Source organism: Cornus florida, unplaced genomic scaffold, assembly GCF_030987335.1.
Source record: "Cornus florida cultivar Cherokee Brave unplaced genomic scaffold, ASM3098733v1 CherokeeBrave_3.0.0_Hap2_Chr09, whole genome shotgun sequence".
Taxonomy (NCBI): domain Eukaryota; kingdom Viridiplantae; phylum Streptophyta; class Magnoliopsida; order Cornales; family Cornaceae; genus Cornus; species Cornus florida.
In genome coordinates this window covers 95,789,424-95,810,407 of record NW_026775579.1, presented here as the reverse complement: position 1 = coordinate 95,810,407, position 20,984 = coordinate 95,789,424, and the positions used below count along the sequence as shown (strand labels likewise).

Sequence of the window (20,984 nt, the reverse complement as noted above, 5' to 3'; positions counted from 1 at the left end):
CTTCCAAATCTAATACTCCAATAGCCTAAGAACATATTATATAATAGATAATAGGATTCAAAATCTGAATATATATAATAATAATAAGTTCTCAAGTGAAACATTTAGATTTTCTAATTACTTTTTTGTAATTCAACTCATTCCAAATTAGTAGGATTCAAAATTTGAATATATATAATAATAATAAGTTGTCATGTGAAACATTTATATTGGTTATTACTATTATGCCCTTATTATTTGTTCGATTGATTTGGCTTGAGAAACATTTACTTTAAATGGGCTACAACGTATTCATATTTATTGGGCAATAGTCAAACAAAAAAAAAAAAAAAAATTGTATCTCTCAATTCATAAAACTGATCTGATCGGGATCATATCAATCTTCGCCAATATGTACGAATAGGATTGGATTAGGTTTAAAGCGTAATCCAGTTCCTCCAATGTCCAATAAAAAAGGGTATAATAACCACATGCTATAAGCAAAAAAGGCCTAATAGGATTGGATTAGGTTTGGCCCTTCAAACACGCCCTAGATTCAATCACACATGTATGTCATGATCATCAACAAATTAAGGTGCTCTCACTGCGGTGGTTGATGCGGTTCTGTTGGCGGTGGAGGATAATTTGGGTATTGTGACAGTTGTGGGTGGTGGTATTGGTATTAAAGAAAATGATCCAAATAAAGTAATACTTAATCAACATTTATTATCCAAATCAAATCAAACCAAACCATGACACAAGCAAAATAATCCCAAATCAAGGGTTCCACATTAACCCACAAAACCAAAAAAAATAAGTAATACTCCTATATGAAACCCAACAGCAACACCTACGTGTACCAGATCTATAGCAATATATATATATATATATATATAATATTTATAGAGATAAGAGAGATAACCTATCCACCAAAAAGCTCCATTGGTTCGTCAGAACCATCATCATCAATTCTTAGTTCTGGTCGATCCATTTCCGTCTCGGAGCCGCCATTGCCTTTGGGTTTTTTTTTTTAACTCAGTCAAGGCTTCTTGTCCGAACTCATCGATAAACAACTTCTCCATCATAAAAACAGTGTACTTCAGATTAAAATCCATATCGGCTAGTTTAGCGGCCTCCATATTGGCGGCCTCTACATGTCGGGAGATCGCTTTCTGCACCATCTCGAAACTGCCAACGACGATGCTTTTCACTGTTGCCAATTCCCTCATAAACTTATGACATCTTTTCAAATTCTCGTAAGCCTCTTTGTCCTCCCGCCCGATCACCACCACATACTCGTCGTCATTCACCACAAGCTTCTCATCATCCTTCGTCGTCATCACGTCCTCGCTAAAAACTATGCGCTCCTTCAACCTACTCGGTGACCTCTTCGTCCACCACCTTCTCAAGATGTTGTAACCACCGGCGCCTTTCAATCCCATCTCTCACCTCTGCTTTCTGAAAAGCGCTCTAGTTCTCTAGGGCTCTGGATCTCTATTGTTTTCAATATATATATATACTACTGTACACAAAGGACTCCTAAAGACCAAACTAACCCTTCACTTGGTCGAAATTACATTTTTTTATCCACCTGGAATTTGAAATGTACTGGCAACAGACACCTAATCTCGCTCTCACTTCAGTTTGGAGTGTTGCTACAAAAATATAATAACTCATTAGATTTCCATCCCCCAGAAATAAGATGGTTTATAATATAAATAAATTTAAAAAAAAAATTGACATTTAATTTATCATTAATATTTGGGCCTGCTTTCTCAAATAAATTTAAATTATAGAAAATTGACATTTAAGTGCTTCAATGTCGAGTGTGATCAAAACGGGTGGGTGGGTGAATATATATATATATTTACGGTATTAAAAGAAAATTCATTAACTGCTGATTGGTTTGATTATACCAGTGTTTTTGTATTGCCGTATTCCTAGGTTGAATTGAATCGTGCTACACATGTTTTGGCACATTGTCGATCAGTTTTGCATTGAGAACAAAATTATTATGTGGGCAAATGACATGTATTCTCTGTTTCCTTGCACTGTAAACTACTCATAAAATGGACAGGAAGGCCTCAACGACTGACTAATTGGCCACCAGTGTATATAATAATAATGCATTTACTCGAGCCTGGTGCTTCAATATGATGTGCTGCCAATATGGTGAGTAGCCAAAAAATTAATACATGCTTTGTTCAAGAAAGGCTACGAAATTTTCACACTGCATTTTGAAGGACAAGAAATGCTCTTTTTGATAAATTTCTTCAATTCTCCCTTTCATATACAGTGTTTGCATATATATATGTATATAACTTCTTATTTCACTAATTACAATTACAATTATTGGTGATTTTGGAGGTCAAATGGAATTTCTTTTCTCCAAGAAGACTTGAATCCTGTCGCCCACTGTGTCATTAAAATCTAACAACTGCTTTCCTCCCACTTCTAAAGCTGCTGCATCATCCAACAATTCCTTGATGTTTACACCTAGCTCCCAATGCTGTGCACAAAGAACATGTAAAATCTTTTTAAACATTTATCTGACTAGTGACTAGACATAAACAAATCCAATAGTTCATAGAAAACATAAAATTACCTGCAACTATATTTGTAATTCCTTCCAAAAATCCAACCTGAAGAAGACAGATGGTCAGTTTTCTTAAACCTCACATTTCATATCATATATAAATATGTTCGATCACGCAGGAAGAATAATGTTGCACATACAAATACAGGAGGAAATTAAGGGCATTGCAATCTCCAATGGATCAATTATGCACAAAATTGACAACACTTGGGAGTTTCAAAATTATATAACTAATAAGCTTAAGAATGAATTGTATTCATTTACAGATTATTGGTGTAAAATTAGAAAAGGCCCCATACACTACGAACAGAAAATTGGAGTATATTTTGATTTCAGAACCGGCCAATCGTTTATTTGAATGACTTACACATGCACTCGAACACACGCGGATGAAATCTTACATCAAATGCATGCAACTCTCCAAGTTTGAATAGATGCATTGGGTGACAATAACAGGCGCTTTAAGGGATAACATGTTCATTTGCCGGCAGATACGATTGTTCCTAAGGTGATAACGCCTAAAAGACGAAAACAAAACTGTTTATGTCTGGATGCCATGTTCGTTGACTATCTAACTGAAGGAATTCGTGCCATGAATTTGAATCTATTAACAGAATAATGCCTTGCGTAGTTCTGAAATTTTTGGAATATGAAAAAATCTTGTTTTAGGAAATATTATCATATATTCTTTTCTTATATAATAAAGCCTTTAAGATACATATCCATATTAAAATGTTGTGCACATGACTGAAGATAAATTACCAACTTGCATAAATTCTACAACACCCAAAGGATAAATATGCAATCTACAAATTGGTGTAAAGAATAAATGAGAACCCAAGATATGTTAAGAGCATCATGAGGAGCTACAAAACACTGTTTAATCATAAGGAAGGGGTCACAGATGTCTATTTAGGCCATAACCATTGACATGACCAATTGACAGTACATTCAAGGAAGACCACCAGACCAGAAGCCTAGTAAGACGAAATCTTGGTAAAAAAACCCTTAGTGGATTAAAAGTTCTCCATAAATAGTTGCCTCAATAACCCAGTGGATTATAATATCAATAAAGTTTCAGCAGCTATTTTTTATATTCAACGCGCTTTTTAGGAAATATTAGCATATATTATTTTCTTATATAATAAAGCCTTTACGATACATATCCATATTAAAATGTTGTGCACATGACTGAAGATAGTTGTGCCATGAATATATGACAAATATTACCAACTTGCATAAATTCTACGACACCCAAAGGATAAATATGCAATATACAAATTGGTGTAAAGAATAGATGAGAACCCAAGATACGTTAAGACCAACATGAAGAGCTACAAAACACGGTTTAATCATGTTGAATGAATTCGAAAAAGACCAAAATGTTGCCACTATTTTAATCATGTTGTTGAATAATTCAATCTACAAATTGGTGTAAAGAATAGATGAGAACCCAAGATACGTTAAGACCAACATGAAGAGCTACAAAACACTGTTTAATCATGTTGAATGAATTCGAAAAAGACCAAAATGTTGCCACTATTTTAATCATGTTGTTGAATAATTTGTGAATTATGTAATTAAAAAGAATGTAGTTTAGGATTTTTTGATGGCAGAAGAAAGAGAATTTCAGACCTTATTCTGGTATTCAAATATTTTTCGGACAATAAACATATTAAAATATGTATGTATGAACCTGGAATCACCTAAGAGTTTGAGGGCAACCAGATCAGCTGGGCTGGGAAATCCAAACCATCCAACCAGGTGCATTATTCCAAACATTTCCTAAAATAAAGGCGGCTTTATTTGATCAGGATCGACTATAGCTTGAACATGTAATGCAAACATTGTCACTTTTGAGTTGTGCTTCCAACATAACATGATTTAAGAAAAACAATCACATGGTATCTAGGTTCACTTGGGGCAAAATTTTTTACATGGTATCTAGGTTCACTTAGAAGAAGATAGATAACTTACAGGAATCCGAACATCAAGTTTTTCAAATCCATCTCAGCCAGTAATTTTGACTCTCAATGACCGAGACCAGATCCCCGAAAAAGAACCCCTTGAACCATCTGCACCATAGTTATTGTACACATCAGGAGTTATCACTTCAACCGCAGGAGCTTGTGGACTTTGTCCTCTCTGCTCTGTATCATCTTGATCCCTCTGTTGAATACTATATGCATTGCTGCTTGCTGAAACATATCCTAATATTTAATAAATAAATAAGGAAGGGGTCACAGATGTCTATTTAGGCCATAACCACTGACATGACAATTTGATAGTACATTCAAGGAAGACCACTATACCCGAAGCCTAGTAAGACGAAACTATCTTGGTAAAAAAAACCTTAGTGGATTAACAGTTCTCCATAAAAACAACAGAGATGCTTTAACTTAAAGTGGCCTAATTTTCACCCACCTCACTGCGAATAAAGTTGACGGGTGCTAGTGGCATGCTGCTTCTCTTCCTCATAGTAAGTTGAAACCTAATAATTCTTTAATTTCTTCGAAAGACGGCATGCTTCCAGGAGGAGGTATACGACCCCCTCTGATGGCCATTAGCGCATCCTGCAGATAGTTGATAGAAGTTACTCACTAGCCTTTTGAAATGAAATCACAAATGAATAAGTTGCAGAAGTAACACAATAGTCTCAAAACCAGACCAAAATCGATTACCAAATACATTACTAATTCAGCCAGATGAAAAAATCTCACACAACATAATTTAAAATAATGAGTATGGATTTTACAAGCTAAAATCTTTATACAAATTTGACATTTAATCTGGCAAAATTCAGTTTCTAATTTTTTTTCTTTTTCATGCAATTGTATTGAAAGAAAATTTTGAACAACTGACCTGCATTGCACGTACAGAAACCCCCATCAAGGAAAGGGGATATGCCACAATTTTATATCCAAAATCCTCTAGTTCAATTGGATTAAGTATTGGTGTTTTCCCTCCTCCTTCAAGCATATTAGCCTACACAGGTATTAAAGAGTTTCATTAGTTGGCACAGTTTATTTAATATGGCAACATAAATTCCTACAGTGCTCATGCAATTCAACCTTGTTAATAAGTAAGTTGACATTCCCCCATTATTCAATGCATGTGCAGAACAAACAAAAGATAGGGCATGAAGCACTATCATACGGTCAACGCTGTCACTACTGAACTATGAAGCAGAAACATGTCACTTGGTAAGCTAGACATTGCCAAACCAACCAATTTTCCTTTCAGCCTACTTTGAAATGCGGGGGGAACCTAAGCAAGAGTAATGATGTTCAATAGATTTAAGTCATTTCCAGTTCAATAACCCATCTAAACTGCAATACCTGTCAGTCTCAGCATAAATTATGGCTGAAAATGACTCCAACCAATTAACTGCGTCATAATTGATTTGGGATTCATAAAATCTTGGTATAGTGAAACCTAATTCAATTTGTCACTGTAACCTAAGTTTTGTCTTATTAAGATTGGTGACATCTGCTCAAATTCTCATAATATACCGCAACTGTGAAACAAAGTTTTAATATTGATGGTAAATTCAGTCTCTCAAAGGAAATTCATACGGACAAGCAGAAGAGAAAAGGAGGTAAGCCGATATACTAGCATTCACAAACTAGTGATAATACGATTTTTCAGTGGAGAAAGCAACAAAGTGCTGATTTCTTAATATAATTGTTTGCAAAGACGAACCAAGAGAAATATTAGAGGAATCCACTGTCAAACACAATAATGAGCTAAAAGCAGAAATTTTAAAGATGTAGTTTTAGATTATACTAGAGATAGAAGCCTATAATAGACATACAATTAGTTGACAAAGGGAACAAGATAAAGGAAATTTTTTATGCAACAATCAATGCTCAAGAACACCAAAGCACAAAATACAAACTGACATACCATTTTTGGAACTAGAGGATAAATGTCACAGAAGGAAGAAGGCCTTCATCTCCTCTCTTGAGCAAGTGCATCGATGAATAGAACATCTGCTCCAGCATCAGCAAGCGCCCGTGATCTCCAGAGTGATTCATCAAATGACACCGCTTGACGAGAATCAGTTCGCGCCACAATAACAATGTCCGAGCCACTCTCTTTTCGAGTATCAACAGCTGCTTTTATCCTCATTGCCGCTTCCTCTCTAGACACTACTTTCCTCCCACGTGTATGACCACATGCTTTGGGAGATACCTAGCAATGACAGCATTATAGACAATAGGACAAAGTGGGCCATATAAGTGCAAAAGATTATGCAAGGAAATGTTGATCATGTATCAAAGTGGAAGTTTAAAAGTGGAACAAGTCCATGTACTGTTACTTGGAGCCTTCAAATTCACAACCATACATGTCGATACAACATGACACATAACAGGGGAAAGTAGACATATTCAGATCCCTCTACAGTTGACATTCTAGATATCTTGCAACTTCCACAACAAAACTTTATACGTCCTTTTTATCCCCAAATGTAACATCTTATTGGATAAATAATATACTTGATGTAAATTAGCAATAGCTTGTTCATCTACGTGTAGATCATATTTTTACTGCTCCAATAATGATCCAAATACCCATACTTGGCAAACTAATCCTAAAACACTACGATTCTTCAAATCCTATCCTAAAGTCAATCCCGCACCTGGACACACAATAAAGCCATGTAACAAAACCCCTAAAACTCTGGCCAATAGTGGAATATTAACCAAACTAAATCTGCTTTAATCTCTTAGTCCAATATGAAAATGATCTGAAAGCAGCATTGAAAACTTTCCCAAGTCAAAATTAATCCAAAGAGCAGTAGAAATACTGATATAGACATGAATAGGTGAGGAAGAGAGATAAAATTAACCAAAAAATTATAAAAAAGAACCACCCACACACACTAGGAAGGAAAAAAAAAAAAGAACCAAAAATTAGTAATATGAACCTATCTTCAAGAATAATTCCTGCAAAGCCAGCTCTTATATATCCTTTGACAGTTCTCTTAACATTCATAATGTTACCATATCCATTATCACCGTCCCCAATGACAGGAATGGACGCAGCTTGAGTAATTTGTTGCCCTTGATCTACCATTTCTCCATAAGAAATAAGTCATGTATCTGGCAACCCCAACGGAGCAGCTGATATTCCAAATCCTTACAAAAGCATAAAATGCCATCAACTAGTTTGTCCTTCAATAGATGAAAATGTTGAGGAAACAATTATCTAAAATAACTCCCTATCATTATGCAATAACCAAAAAAGAAAATATAGTCACATTAGAACCAAATGCGAGATTAGATGATAAACCCCTAACCTTTCAATAAAGCGAGTGAGAAACTGAAGTTTGAATCTTCTTGTCCTATTTTGTTTATATTTCAAGAACACTTTTCATCTTGCAGAAAATACAAACCATCACTAGAGTAGCAATGAGATAAATTGACTCAGACGTTTGGGAGTACAAACAATTATCTCCAATACCCAGAGTAAACCATCCCAACTAGAGTTTTCAGCAAATAACACAAATTTTTCCTTTTATTTCTCGGAATATCCTAAAATCCACTGTCTTGTAAAAAAAAAGAAAAAAATTAAACCCTATTATTTAAAAACTGTAAGAATATCAATCAACAATGATTCACTCTCTTCCACAACAAGAATTGTGATCAAACCAAACCATTTATTTTTCTTTGTTTATCCTGGTTTTGTGATCAAAGTAAATTGTTAGAATGAAGAACAATCCCCAAATAAAACCCCCCACATTTCAAAGTCACTAAAAACCCAACAATGGGATCAAAGTTCAGAGTGCCTAATAGTAACTATTTGGTATCAATATAACTAACAATTCAATTCCAAGCAAAACCAAATCATGTAATGATGGTACAAGAAAAGAACAATTCAAATCAATGAAATGGACCACATACCACTTGTAAAGCATAAATCAAAGCCTGCTCTTTCAACAAGCTTTGCACTTAGAGCATAGAAACAAGCCGGGCCTTGGTGAACTCCAGGCGAATCAAGAAAAAGCTGGGATGATTTGAAAATTTATCATTTTCGTTGTGAAGCTAAAACTGCTGCTACTTCTGTTTGAAGATTGGTGAATTGGATTGTTGGGGAGTAAAACTAGCCGTTGCAGAGGTGAACCAATCTTGAAATCTGAAACTTGATTTGCAGATTGATGGTGGTAATGGGGAAGAGAAAAGTTGAAGCAATTTTTGCTTATGGCTAAAGGTTTCGTGCTCTCTCTCACTCCCCGTCTGTGTGTGCGCTTATAAGGCGGCGGGAAGTGATGACTGTGTGTTTGCTTTGGGTTGGAGTCTGGGACTGGCACCTGCTTTGCCGCCTTATCTTTTCTTTCACTAATGTCTTCCTTCTACTCAAGGTCAAGTTTTTTTTTCCCTTTTTTTTTTTTTTTTTTTTTTTTTTTGTCTTTTCTTTTCTTCCCTATTTGTTAGGCAGTACAAGTGATTAGTGAATTCTTGAAAATGACACCAAATGGTAACATATTTATTTCGATAAATATATTTTTTATTTTATTTTATTTTTTCGTAATTCTTTTAAAATGGTAAGTACCACTGCGGATATCACTTATCAAAAAATATAAAAAGAAATATTTATTTTTTAATCATCGCTTAAAAAACTCAACCTTAAAATTCAGAATTCTTAACACTTTCAGTACTTAACTTTTAAATTTATCACACCTAATTCCTCCGAGCGGCACAACAAAAGAGGGCCTAGCAACTTATATTTGTCTTTCAATAAATAGTTATCCGACTAAAAACAAAACTATGTAAATCATTTAAAATAATAGTCGACATAATCTATACGATGACTCCATTTGATTAGATAGAAATCGTAATAAAAATAAATAAATGAAAAAAAAAAGTGAAATAAATGAAAATAAAATTTATTTTCTAGTCTAGATTTGGTTAGGATGAAAATTTATTCAAGAAAATTATAGGAAAATATCATATTATAGTTTGGATACCTAAATTACTCTTATTTATAAAAATAATAAAATAATAAATAATTAGTAATAAAATATATTTAAAAAATGATAAAGTTTTCAATTAATTTAGACCTTACAAATTACTATTATTCATATATGATAAAAAAAACGAGTGGCAATGAAAGTCAAATTAATTAATACTTTATCAATGATAAAATTGTTCGTGGATTCCAATTCTTTAAGATTAAGTAAAAATTTGTTGTTATCTCCAAATATAGATGAAGTTGTTAGGTAAAATAATATCATTGAAGTTGTTGAGTAAAATAGAAAATATTCTGGAGAAAATAAAGGGTTACAAGAATCTTAATTTTTTATAACTTTTTCTTTCTATTTAACCAAACAACAAATAAGTTTTAAAATTTTCTATTCCCTTTCTTTTTCAGATGATTATATATAAATATGAATGTATTGTCGCCGGAAAAAAAAAAAAATAAATAAATAAATAAAATAAAAATAAAAATTAAACAGTACAAATATAATATATCATTGGGACCCATGTAAATGGACATTATTATTATTACCCTTTAAGGAGTGAATTGATCAATTTAAATTAGAAATAATATCACTTACTTTTTTTGAAGTTAGGCTTAATTACACGCGGTAACTCTAATGTTTTAAAATTTATATTAACCTCCCTCCAAATTGATTGACATTTTATTCTGATAACTCTCCATGTTAAATTACTACAATACCTCTAATATTTTATAAATTTAACATAAAAGTGGTTTTTTTTAAAAAAAAATTGTTGTACTTTTACCAAAACCAAGTCTCCATATCGAGCATAAGAAGATGGAGAGCGGCAAGTGGTCAACATGCTATAACAGTGAAGGGCTTTCATTTGATCTGTGTGTGCGTAAGAGCTGTCGCCGACATTAGCGACTGTGTGGAGGTAGACGTTAGAGGCACGTGGTGTGATACCCCCGGATTTCCGAATGTGGGTTGGCCAGGCCCACGCCCAAATACCCGAGAATATCAAAAACAAATCGGCAATAAACAAACACAGAGTACAAAAGAATAAAGAAGAATAAATAAAATGCTAACAAGAAACTAAAATGATAATCTAATAATAAACCTCATAATATATTTCCATTAGTTAATAAACTCTTCTGATACAACTACTCGAGAATCCATACTGTGTGGACCCCTAGAAAATCCAAACTAAACCAATGACAGCAATAACTGTCTAAATCAGGAAACTGAATCATAAGGAACTCCTATGTAGCATCGGAATAATGAAGTAGACTGATCCTCACTCAGCACGAACGACCTCTACTCCTGACGAACACCTGAAAAATAATAGTGGGTCAGGCCCACAAACAAGTTCTACTCTACTACAGTCCAAGCAGAGATCCGATACACGTATACATTCTAGTCAATCCAACAATAACTAGTAGTCCATATACATATATATATACACACACACACACCAGGGAACACGTATACACTAAAGGAACCTCACTAGACTATAGGGTTGTCTCAACCTGAATAGTAGGCAACATGCAAAGCGCACATATAGTGGGCATGAGTACCTAGACCTACTAGGGAACACAACTACACTATATCTAGCTACACATCCCTGGCGATATACCCGTCCTAACCACTGATCTTTAGACTCAAGCTCATATCATGACACCATACTTATATATATATAATCTAGTAACCATCCTATCCAGTATAAATTAATCCTCCATAAGTCATTCAACTTGTTCAGCTGACCTGACTTGAATATAAGTAGGACTTAACATTTTAGTTAATCCATTCTCTTATATAATAAATTAATCCTCCATAAGTCATTCAACTTGTTCAGCTAACCTGACTTGAATATAAGTATGACTTAACATTTTAATTAATCCATTCCCTTATATAAAATAGGTAGGATTTAACCGATAAGTTAATCCGTCACTAGAATGCCACCGTCCCATACCGGTGCATTAAACCACACAATCCAACAATTGATGTAACGATTAAGGAAATACATCAAACAATCCAGAAATAACTATGATAATATGATATCAAGTTATCACAAAATATGAATGACTTATTATTTATTTAAGCTTCCTATATCATATGTCCACAATAAACTGAATATTATACATGATGATATTTTATTATACCGTCAAATAAGCATTCTCCAAATCCAATTCATCCTACACATTTAATCTTAATTGCTAAAATATTTTAAAAAATTAAATCCATTTGTTTGTTTAAAACATTCAAATAGCAAGCATCATTATGATTGAGTCTATTTAAATTTATTTAAACCCAAACCTAGTTCCTATTTAATGTACAGGAATCCTAGGTATGTTTCTACGTTCCATCATTCCACAGATTTGAAAAATACATAATGTAAACATATAAAAATTCACACCGGAAATCAAATCAAATCAAAATGCATTTATCAATTCATAACATAAGAACAAATATGAACCAATTTCATAAAACCTATATTCTAATCCAATTAAACATGCATAATTATTTAATTTTATGTGTTTAAAAAATCCTGAAATTCCTAGGCATGCATAGAAACACGAATCAAAGAGAAAGAGATAGAAGAATAACTTGCCCTAAACTTTCGGATCAAAAGTTAAACTTCTTCTTCATTGATCTTCTCTCTACAGTGTTTTTTTCCTCCTTCCTTCATTTTCCTCCTTCCCTCTCCAACTCTCTCTCTCTCTATAATATATCACGTGAATATTTCTAACCCCCTTTTACAACCTATAGCTATATATTTGTAGATTAAATAAAATAACCCAAACCCTTTTCCCAATCCAAGTCAACTTAAAATATATATATATATATATATATATTAAAATATTAAAAAGGTAAGTAAAATATGTTACGTATATAATTTATGTATATCTTTATTAAATAAATAAATTATACATATCCCATTATTTATTAATGGATTATCCAATAATACTTAAGTTACCATAATATTATAAAGTAACTTAAAACATAACACGTATCAAATCTATGTATATTTTTATTATTTAAATAAAAAACATATACATCAGATTAAGTAGTAATATGTTACGTATATAATTTATGTATATCTTTATTAAATAAATAAATTATACAAATCCCATTATTTATTAATGGATTATCCAATAATACTTAAGTTACCATAATATTATAAAGTAACTCAAAACATAACACGTATAAAATATATGTATATTTTTATTATTTAAATATAAAATATAAACATCAGATTAAATATTACTACCCAAGTTACCATAAAAGTAATTAATAAATTACTTTTCCTTTTATATATATTAAAAAGGTAAGTAAAATATGTTAAGTATGTAATTTATGTATATCTTTATTAAATAAATAAATTATACACATTCTATTATTTATTAATGGATTATCCAATAATACTTAAGTTACTATAATATTATAAAGTAACTTAAAACATAACACGTATCAAATCTATGTATATTTTTATTATTTAAATATAAAACATATACATCAGATTAAATATTATTACCCAAGTTACCATAAAAGTAATTAATAAATTACTTTCCCTTTTATATATGTATATAATATATATCTATATATATACATGCACAATTATCCATGAGTAATAATCCATACACATCTAACCTCATATCCAAGTAGTACATGTGACTCAATTGGTTGGCCCATTATTACTAACCATAACCATAAAAGAAAAATAAAATAAAATAATAAAAGAAAAGAAAAAAGAAAACATTTAATTTACAATTAATCAAAACACCATTTAAGTACATAATCTAATTAAACAATTAACACATAGACAAATACAAATAATACATAGACACATAATCAAATAATCAAGTAATACCTAATTCAATTAAACATATAAGCAATTAGTCAAATAATCAATTAAATAATTAAAAATACAATTAAAATAAATAAATAAATACTGAGACTATCCTTTTAAAATTAGGGGTATTACATAAATACCGAGACTATCTTTTTAAAATTATGGGTATTACACGTGGCAGAACAGGTTTGAGCCCTAAATTTACAAACGATGAAGGTAAGAGCAGAACCACCATCTTTACCGCTACCGTGACGGCCACAGCTACCACCGCGGCCACAACAAAAACCACCATCTTTACCGCTACCGTGACGGCCACAGCTACCACCGCGGCCACAACAAAAACCACCATCTTCACAATCGGCCACCGCGGCGGCCATAACCATAACCACAACCACAACTACCATCTCCACTACCACCGCGACGGCAATAGCCACCATCGCCGCCAGCCACCATCTTCGCCAACGCCGCCACAACACAGCCACCAGCTTCACCACCACCGTGACAGCCATAGTCGTCATCACCGCCGTCGCCGCCGCAAAACAGACGTCGATCTTACGCCCCTCATCTACCTCAATCTCCCCACTGCCCGGAGCTGGAGTTTAGCGAGGTTTGATAAAGCCGTGTTGCTCGGAGACAACTATGTGATCAGATACCTCGTTGAAAATACTGCGTTTATGTTTAAAACAGAGAATTTAATTCCAATTTTCTTGGTGATTTACCTATTGTTGTTCAATTGGATCTTTGTATATTGAATGACATCATCTTCTGATTGATTTTCCCCAATTTCCTTTCTTCATGGAGTGTATTTTTTTGTTTTGTTTTTTGGGATTTTTATAAATACATGGGCTTAAGGCCCAAATGTTACATTAAAATGAAAACCAAGCCTTAAAGTTTCAATTATTGGTTTGACCAACACAATATTTCTCTAAAATATATTTTACTTTATGTTTTATACCACTTAATAACTTATATTATTATTAGAGATCCAAACAATACTTTTATGCTATATTGACCTTAGAATTCAAAATAAACTTGCAAAAATACTTGTTCAACTATTTAATAAGAAATTAAAAGTTCACAGTAGATTAATATGGACTTAGAGACTTTTTTAGACAAAAGATCTTATATATAAATTTAATTTAACGAAACAGTATAGGCTCTGATACCAAAAATTGAGTTGGATCTTAATCGGATAGCGCGGAACTGTTGAGCTGGGTTTTGGATAATTAAAAGAGGATTAAAAGTGTCTGGTATAAGGCTATAATTGTTGTTACTCTTGATTTCCATTCCTGCAAAATTTAACAATCGGGATAGAATATCTGCTAAATAATTGTCTTTTCCTTTAACATATTCAAATATGGGTTTAAAACCTCTTCCAGTAATACAGTCAATAAAGGAAATCCATCTTTTTGCAGACATCCATTGTTGCTTTGCTTTGTTTGCAAATTTAATTATATTATCACAATCTGTTCTTATAAGAAAATATTTATCAAGGAATATCTGAAATTTTTCAATAGAGTTGGTTACTCTTAAAATTTCAAGATCAGTTGAAGGTAAGGTAGATTGTGTTTTATTAAAAGTTCCACTAGCATGGCAACAAATTTGTTCTTCGTCTCAAGAAGATTATTTTGTAGGTCTTTGAAGAAGTAAACATACCCATCCTTGAGCTGATGCGTCTGTCTGAATTATTTTATAACTATTTTCCAGGGGGGGTTGTAAAGGTTCTAATTGAGAAACTAAAGATTTAATTTTCTTGACTAACTCTATGTCCGGGTATTGAAATATTTTGGACCATGTTTTCCTAATTTTGAATGCAAAGGTCCTACTAATTGTCCTAATTTAGGAATAAAATTGCGACTATAATTTAATAATCCTAAAAATGCTTGTAGTAATTTGGTTTCTTCTAATTTATCTGGAAAGTCTAAAATCTTTTTGACTATATGTGATTGTAATTCTATTTTTCCATCTTTTATGTATAAACCTAAAATTTCAATGTCTTGTTTTTCTAATATCATCTTTTTACTATTTATTATGAGTCTCTGTGTTATAAATTCATTGAAAATAATTTCAAGATGTTTTCTATGCTCTTCTTTAGTTTGACTGAAAACTCAAATATCGTCTATGTAAACACAACAGAATTTTGAATGTTTATTGAATATAGTATCCATTTTTGGTTGAAATTCTTGTGGTGCATTTTTTAATCCAAAAGCCATAACAAACCATTCATAATGCCCTTCAGGACATGTAAAAGCCGTCCATTCGATGGATTCGTCAGCTATACAGCTTTGCCAAAAATCTGATTTACAATCAGATTTAAAAAATCATTTTCTATCTTGTATTCGATTTAGTAACACATCTTTATTAGGAATTTTATAACTGTCATCGTATGTGTTATCATTTAATCATTTCTAATTTATAACCATACGAGTTTTTCCTCTTTTTATTTCGGAATGATTTCTAACCATAAAAGCTAGACTCTTATGTCTACTGTTACTTTTTCTTATTACTTTAAGTAATAAAAGTTATTTAATTTATCTTTGGAATTCTTTTTTATCATCTAGGGTATGCGGATTATCTTGTATTTTTATAGTTATGAACAAATTGATTATATTTAATTTAGTTTCGATTTTATTTTTATACCAATGTTTCGGGGGATCTTCGTCTAGAATCTCTGTGGTTTCAGCTAGTCTTATAAGATTGTCAATATTTAGTTTGGGGTTTTTTAATATAGTTCTATTATTAAGGAAAATCTTTGGTTCATCTAGGTGACTAAGAAACATTAAGGCTTCAGAAACGTCTTCTAAAAATTCGGATACATCAAATAAATTCTCTGTAGTTTCTTCTGTCATAGGTAAAGTATTAACATAAGTAATGGCTCCTTTTTCTTTTTGAGGAATATAAGGATCTCTAGATGGAATAAAGGTTCCTTTCTTAAAAAACTGTAAACCTGTAGGAGTATACATAAATTATCTGGTGAGTGAGTTTATAAAATTTAATCCTAAGATAAAATCATAGGTGCTGGGAATATTATTAACTATATAAGTCTGAGGTAAAACAAACTTTTCATTATTAATTAATATAGGATTGTTTTAGACGCATTGGGTTATTAGAAGTTTTTCATTATTATACTGGCTCATGTTAACATTATAGTTTAACTATACTAAGGCTTCGTCTGGTACTAAATGTTTTTGAATTATGCTTTTGGATGCTACAGTATCAAGCATAGTTGAGGTTTGAACTAATTTTTCTTTAAATTCTAATGTTACCGGGAATTGAATTAGACTATATGCTTTATATATTGAATTTATAGATTCGACTAAAATATCCTCTTACTTATCTTCATATTTTTTATAGCAATTATGACATAATAAAGTTTTACAATGGTTTTCACAGTAATGACTTTTTGTAATAAATGTATTGCACTGTTTACAATTATAAGAACAAAATTGAAAACTAACTAAGCTATACTGGCATGATGGATTACTTATAGTGTAAACTAAATCTTCTATTGAATGAAGCCCTTGTTCAAAATCTTGAAACATATATCATATTATTTTCGGGAATCTTTTTAGGTGTAGTAGTAAGTTTAGGTAATTTTCATTCTGTTCCTTCATGGGTAATACTAATTACTTTTCTAGCTTCTATCATCTGGACATACTTGCTACTAAAAGGTTTAACTATTTCACTAAATTGGGTTTTAAATTTTAAGTTATACTGATTAACTGTTTTTCCCATAAATAAGGTATTAACTAATAGATTTTCAAATTGTCATGTCATATTGTATCCTTTTGTAGATATAGCTATCTTAATATGTTTACTAAATTCTCTAGTAGTCATCGTGTAATTGGGGATACATTCTACTATTGCTGCATTGTCGGCTAAATCTATTTCGGCGCTAGCTATTTGTGCTTATTGATGGTTATTCCATCGGTCATCATAAATATAAGTAAGTGCTCTAGTTCCTATTTCTGCTCTGTTTAATCCTACTAATTCTATCATTATGACGCCTAAATGCATGAGTTCTAAATTATTATCATTTAATTTTTGACATGCTTCTGGTGTTATAAGGTCTAAAATAACTTGATTGTTAACTGCACTTATTTTTCTTTAACTAAAATGATTATATATCTTGCTCTGGAAGTCTAATAAATTATTGGAATAAAGATTAACTTTATTTTTTACCTTCTTCATTCCTTGTTCTATATATTTTTTAGCATCATGTTCATTATCATATAAATCTTCTACTCTCATTATTTCTTTGGCTTTTCTAAGGATAATGGCCATTGTGGTATTCGTTTATGAGGTTGAGGTTGTAGCAAATTTACACGCTTGGTTGTTGCAGGGAAGGACTGATTATTGGTCGATAACTTAATTTCCTTTATTTTTTCTGATAATTCGGATAATTCTTTAGAAGATTATCTGGGAATACTTTTTTGTATCACTTCTAATTTCTCTTTAAGTTTATTAACTTTATCAGATAACTGGAGTAATAACTGGATTAAAAAGTTATTTTGTCTAATATGTATATTGGTTGATTGTACGTCTGTTTTAAAACTTGTAAATCCTATGGGTTTTTTTATCAATTTTGTAAAGTTCAGCTAACGTAGTTAAATAATCAGGATTACTAGTGCTTATAAAACTATTGTAATAACTTTTGAATATCGTTTTTAAGAGATTTTAAGTAGTCTATAATTATTTTTTGATTTTCAGTAATATTTTTTACATCACTATTTATATCTTTAATTGCGACTAATATAATTTTATTATCTAAATTATTTGGATTAGAATTCTGTACTACTTGTTCTTTAATGTAATCAAGATTTTCTCCTAATCTTTTTATAGAGTTATCAATATTATTAAGGTCAATTCTATTCATAAAACTAAAATCTTTGTTGTCTAGCTTCTAAAATATTCTGGATTCTAATAATTCTTGATCTAAGTTCTGCTATTCTTAGTTGTAAGCTACGCGATGTATTTCCTTGTGCTTGTGAGACGTAACAATTTCTAAGTGCTTCTTGACAAAATTCTAAAACTTGTAAAAGTTGTTGTCTAGGTATATTGTGCATAAAATAAACTTTAAGGGTGAAAAATATAAATTCAGCTTAATAAAGGGCTAAAATAGAACTTGGTTCATATATTTGTAAATATGCAAACTACATTTGGCTATGGGTAATATACTAATGTTAAGACCACTTTACTGTAAAATTCCCTTGTTTTTTTTACTTCTTTTATGTGTATATGTGTTGTTATGTGTATACACACATACATAGATTGAAAGAGAGGGATAGATAGTGTGACCACCAGTGTGCGTGTGTGTATATATATACACACACGCACATTTATATATATATAGAGAGAGAGAGAGGGAGTGAGCAGGAGGTTTTGGAGTGCAATTTCTTTTCTAATACTAGTAGTAATTTTCAATTTAAAAATGAGGTGTAAATGTCTTTACAAATTTTTTTTAAAAAATATGGTATTTCATGCTTAAAAGGGGATGACATCAGCATAAAAAGGTCATTGGCCGGTATGGACTATTACTAGAAGGGGGGCAAAGTGGAGCTAAACTAGAGGGAAGTCGTTGTAATTTTTGAAACGTTTAGGATACTGTGTGTAATTAGGTCTAACCTCAACAGAGGTAAGTGATATTATCCCATTTAAATTATGAAATTATCATTTTAACCTTTTTAAACATATGAAATAACAAAATTTGCCAACTCACCTTACCATTTTCTCCCCTTCCGCCACCTATTGACCACCATCGCCACCACTTATTCCTCTATCCATTTCTTCTTCTTTATATATACATAAAGGTGGGTGGCGGTGGCGGTGGCGGTGGCGGTGGCAATTATGGGGTGGAGATTGCGATGGTCGATTGGCGTGTAATCGACATTTTTATCAACATCGACACCACCATCGACTTCGTGTCATCTTATTTTGGTTAGATATAAAGTTTTTTATTTTCTTATTTAATATTGGGGTTAGAGAGATGAACATTACTTGCCTACTCGCCGGTGAGTAAGTCATCCATACTATAGCTAATGTGTTCCAATCACAAATGCATAAATAATTTGTAATTACAAAATCAGAAAAATAATAAATAAGGACAATAATTTTTTGTTGGAATAAATTCAATAATCATTTATGATTTCCTTATTTATCATTTTCCAAATTTTGTAATTACGAACTACATCAGCGGTAAGTAGGGATGACCTATTCACCTGTGAGTAGGCAAGTCTTGTCCTAGAGAGATAAAGGTACTTGGGTGGTGGCAGCCATGGATGGTGGTGTAACTGGTGTTGGGTAGATAGAAGGTTTAGAGAGAGGATAATTTGGTCATTTTAGGTGGGCTAATATTTTGGATGAAAATATAACAAGTGCACAAAACTTGCTATTTTATATTCAATAATAAATAATTAATTAATATTTTTTATTAAATAAATGTTCTTATTCCTGTTTTTCTTTTATTTTTTTCTAATGAAGATTATTTTTGTTCTTATGTTGTATGTTCTTGTTAGTTTGCTAGCTTGAACACCTCATCTCAAGGGAAAGATGAAGTCACCATGGTTAACATGTAATTGAATTTATTTCATGTTTTGATTTAATTTTCCTATTTAGAACATATCTTTTATCCTTTTATTCTGTGTTATTTGATTGAAAAAATAAATTTGAGCGAGGATTTTTCATGTTTGCCAATTAATGGTAATTCAGATAATGCCTACTTCTATTTATTAAAGATTTACTAGTAAATAAAAGAATATTATCCATTATACAAGCAAGTGTTGTTTAATTTTATATTTTCCTTTATTTTTTCAAGTTGTAATTGGATTGATAAAGTGAATTACTTATAAAAGGAAAATTGACAAGAACAAAAGAAATTTGTTTATATGGATCCGTGGTGGTGGATTCTCATCCCTTGAGTCTTTTCTCATTATTTGAAAAAGGAAAAAAAATTATTTAATCTTATTTTAATTTGTTTTATTTATTTCCATTATTCAAACATTCAAGAATTGTTTAAAAAAATTATTTCTCCTTCCCTTTTAATTGATGATTTGAATCTAAGTTCTGAATCTAACTTGTATTTGTAGATTTTTATTATTTGTGCAAGAGAAGAAGAACAACAAATATCTATAAATCTTAACTCGTCAAAATATAATATTTTATTGCAGGACATATTAGACATTTCATGTCACTTAAGGCTGTGTTTGGATCTCATTTATAAAAATGGAGTGTCATTGTCCAAATCGTGTCTAAGTTATAGCCAAGTATTTTTAAGCCAAATTTGGGGAAAGTGAGTGCAATTTTGTGATGTTTCCGATTTTCATCATTTTTTAGTTTTTCGGAATTTCGTTGATGCAGGGGCATTTTTGTTTTTTCACGTATTGTGTACCAGACACCGTGGGGTGTGCCGGGTGTTTTGGTGAGTTGATTGGGAGCATTTCACATTTTTTTTATGATTTATTTTCGAGCTGGACGGTTCCGTGTGGGACCGCTACCGGTATTGTTGCATAGGGAAATTTTGGTTGGGTTCACTTGCACTTCATGTATTTTATTTTATGTGATTTATGTGGTATTTATATGGTGTTGCATTTATATATATATGTGGTGTGAAGTGA

At 31.7% G+C, this 20,984-nt stretch overlaps 1 pseudogene; it reads right to left on the bottom strand.

Annotated features, from left to right (window-relative positions):
- Positions 1-2,162: 2,162 nt before the first annotated feature.
- LOC132273201 (uncharacterized) lies at positions 2,163-13,880 on the bottom strand (annotated as a pseudogene).
- Between the last annotated feature and the right edge of the window lie 7,104 nt (positions 13,881-20,984).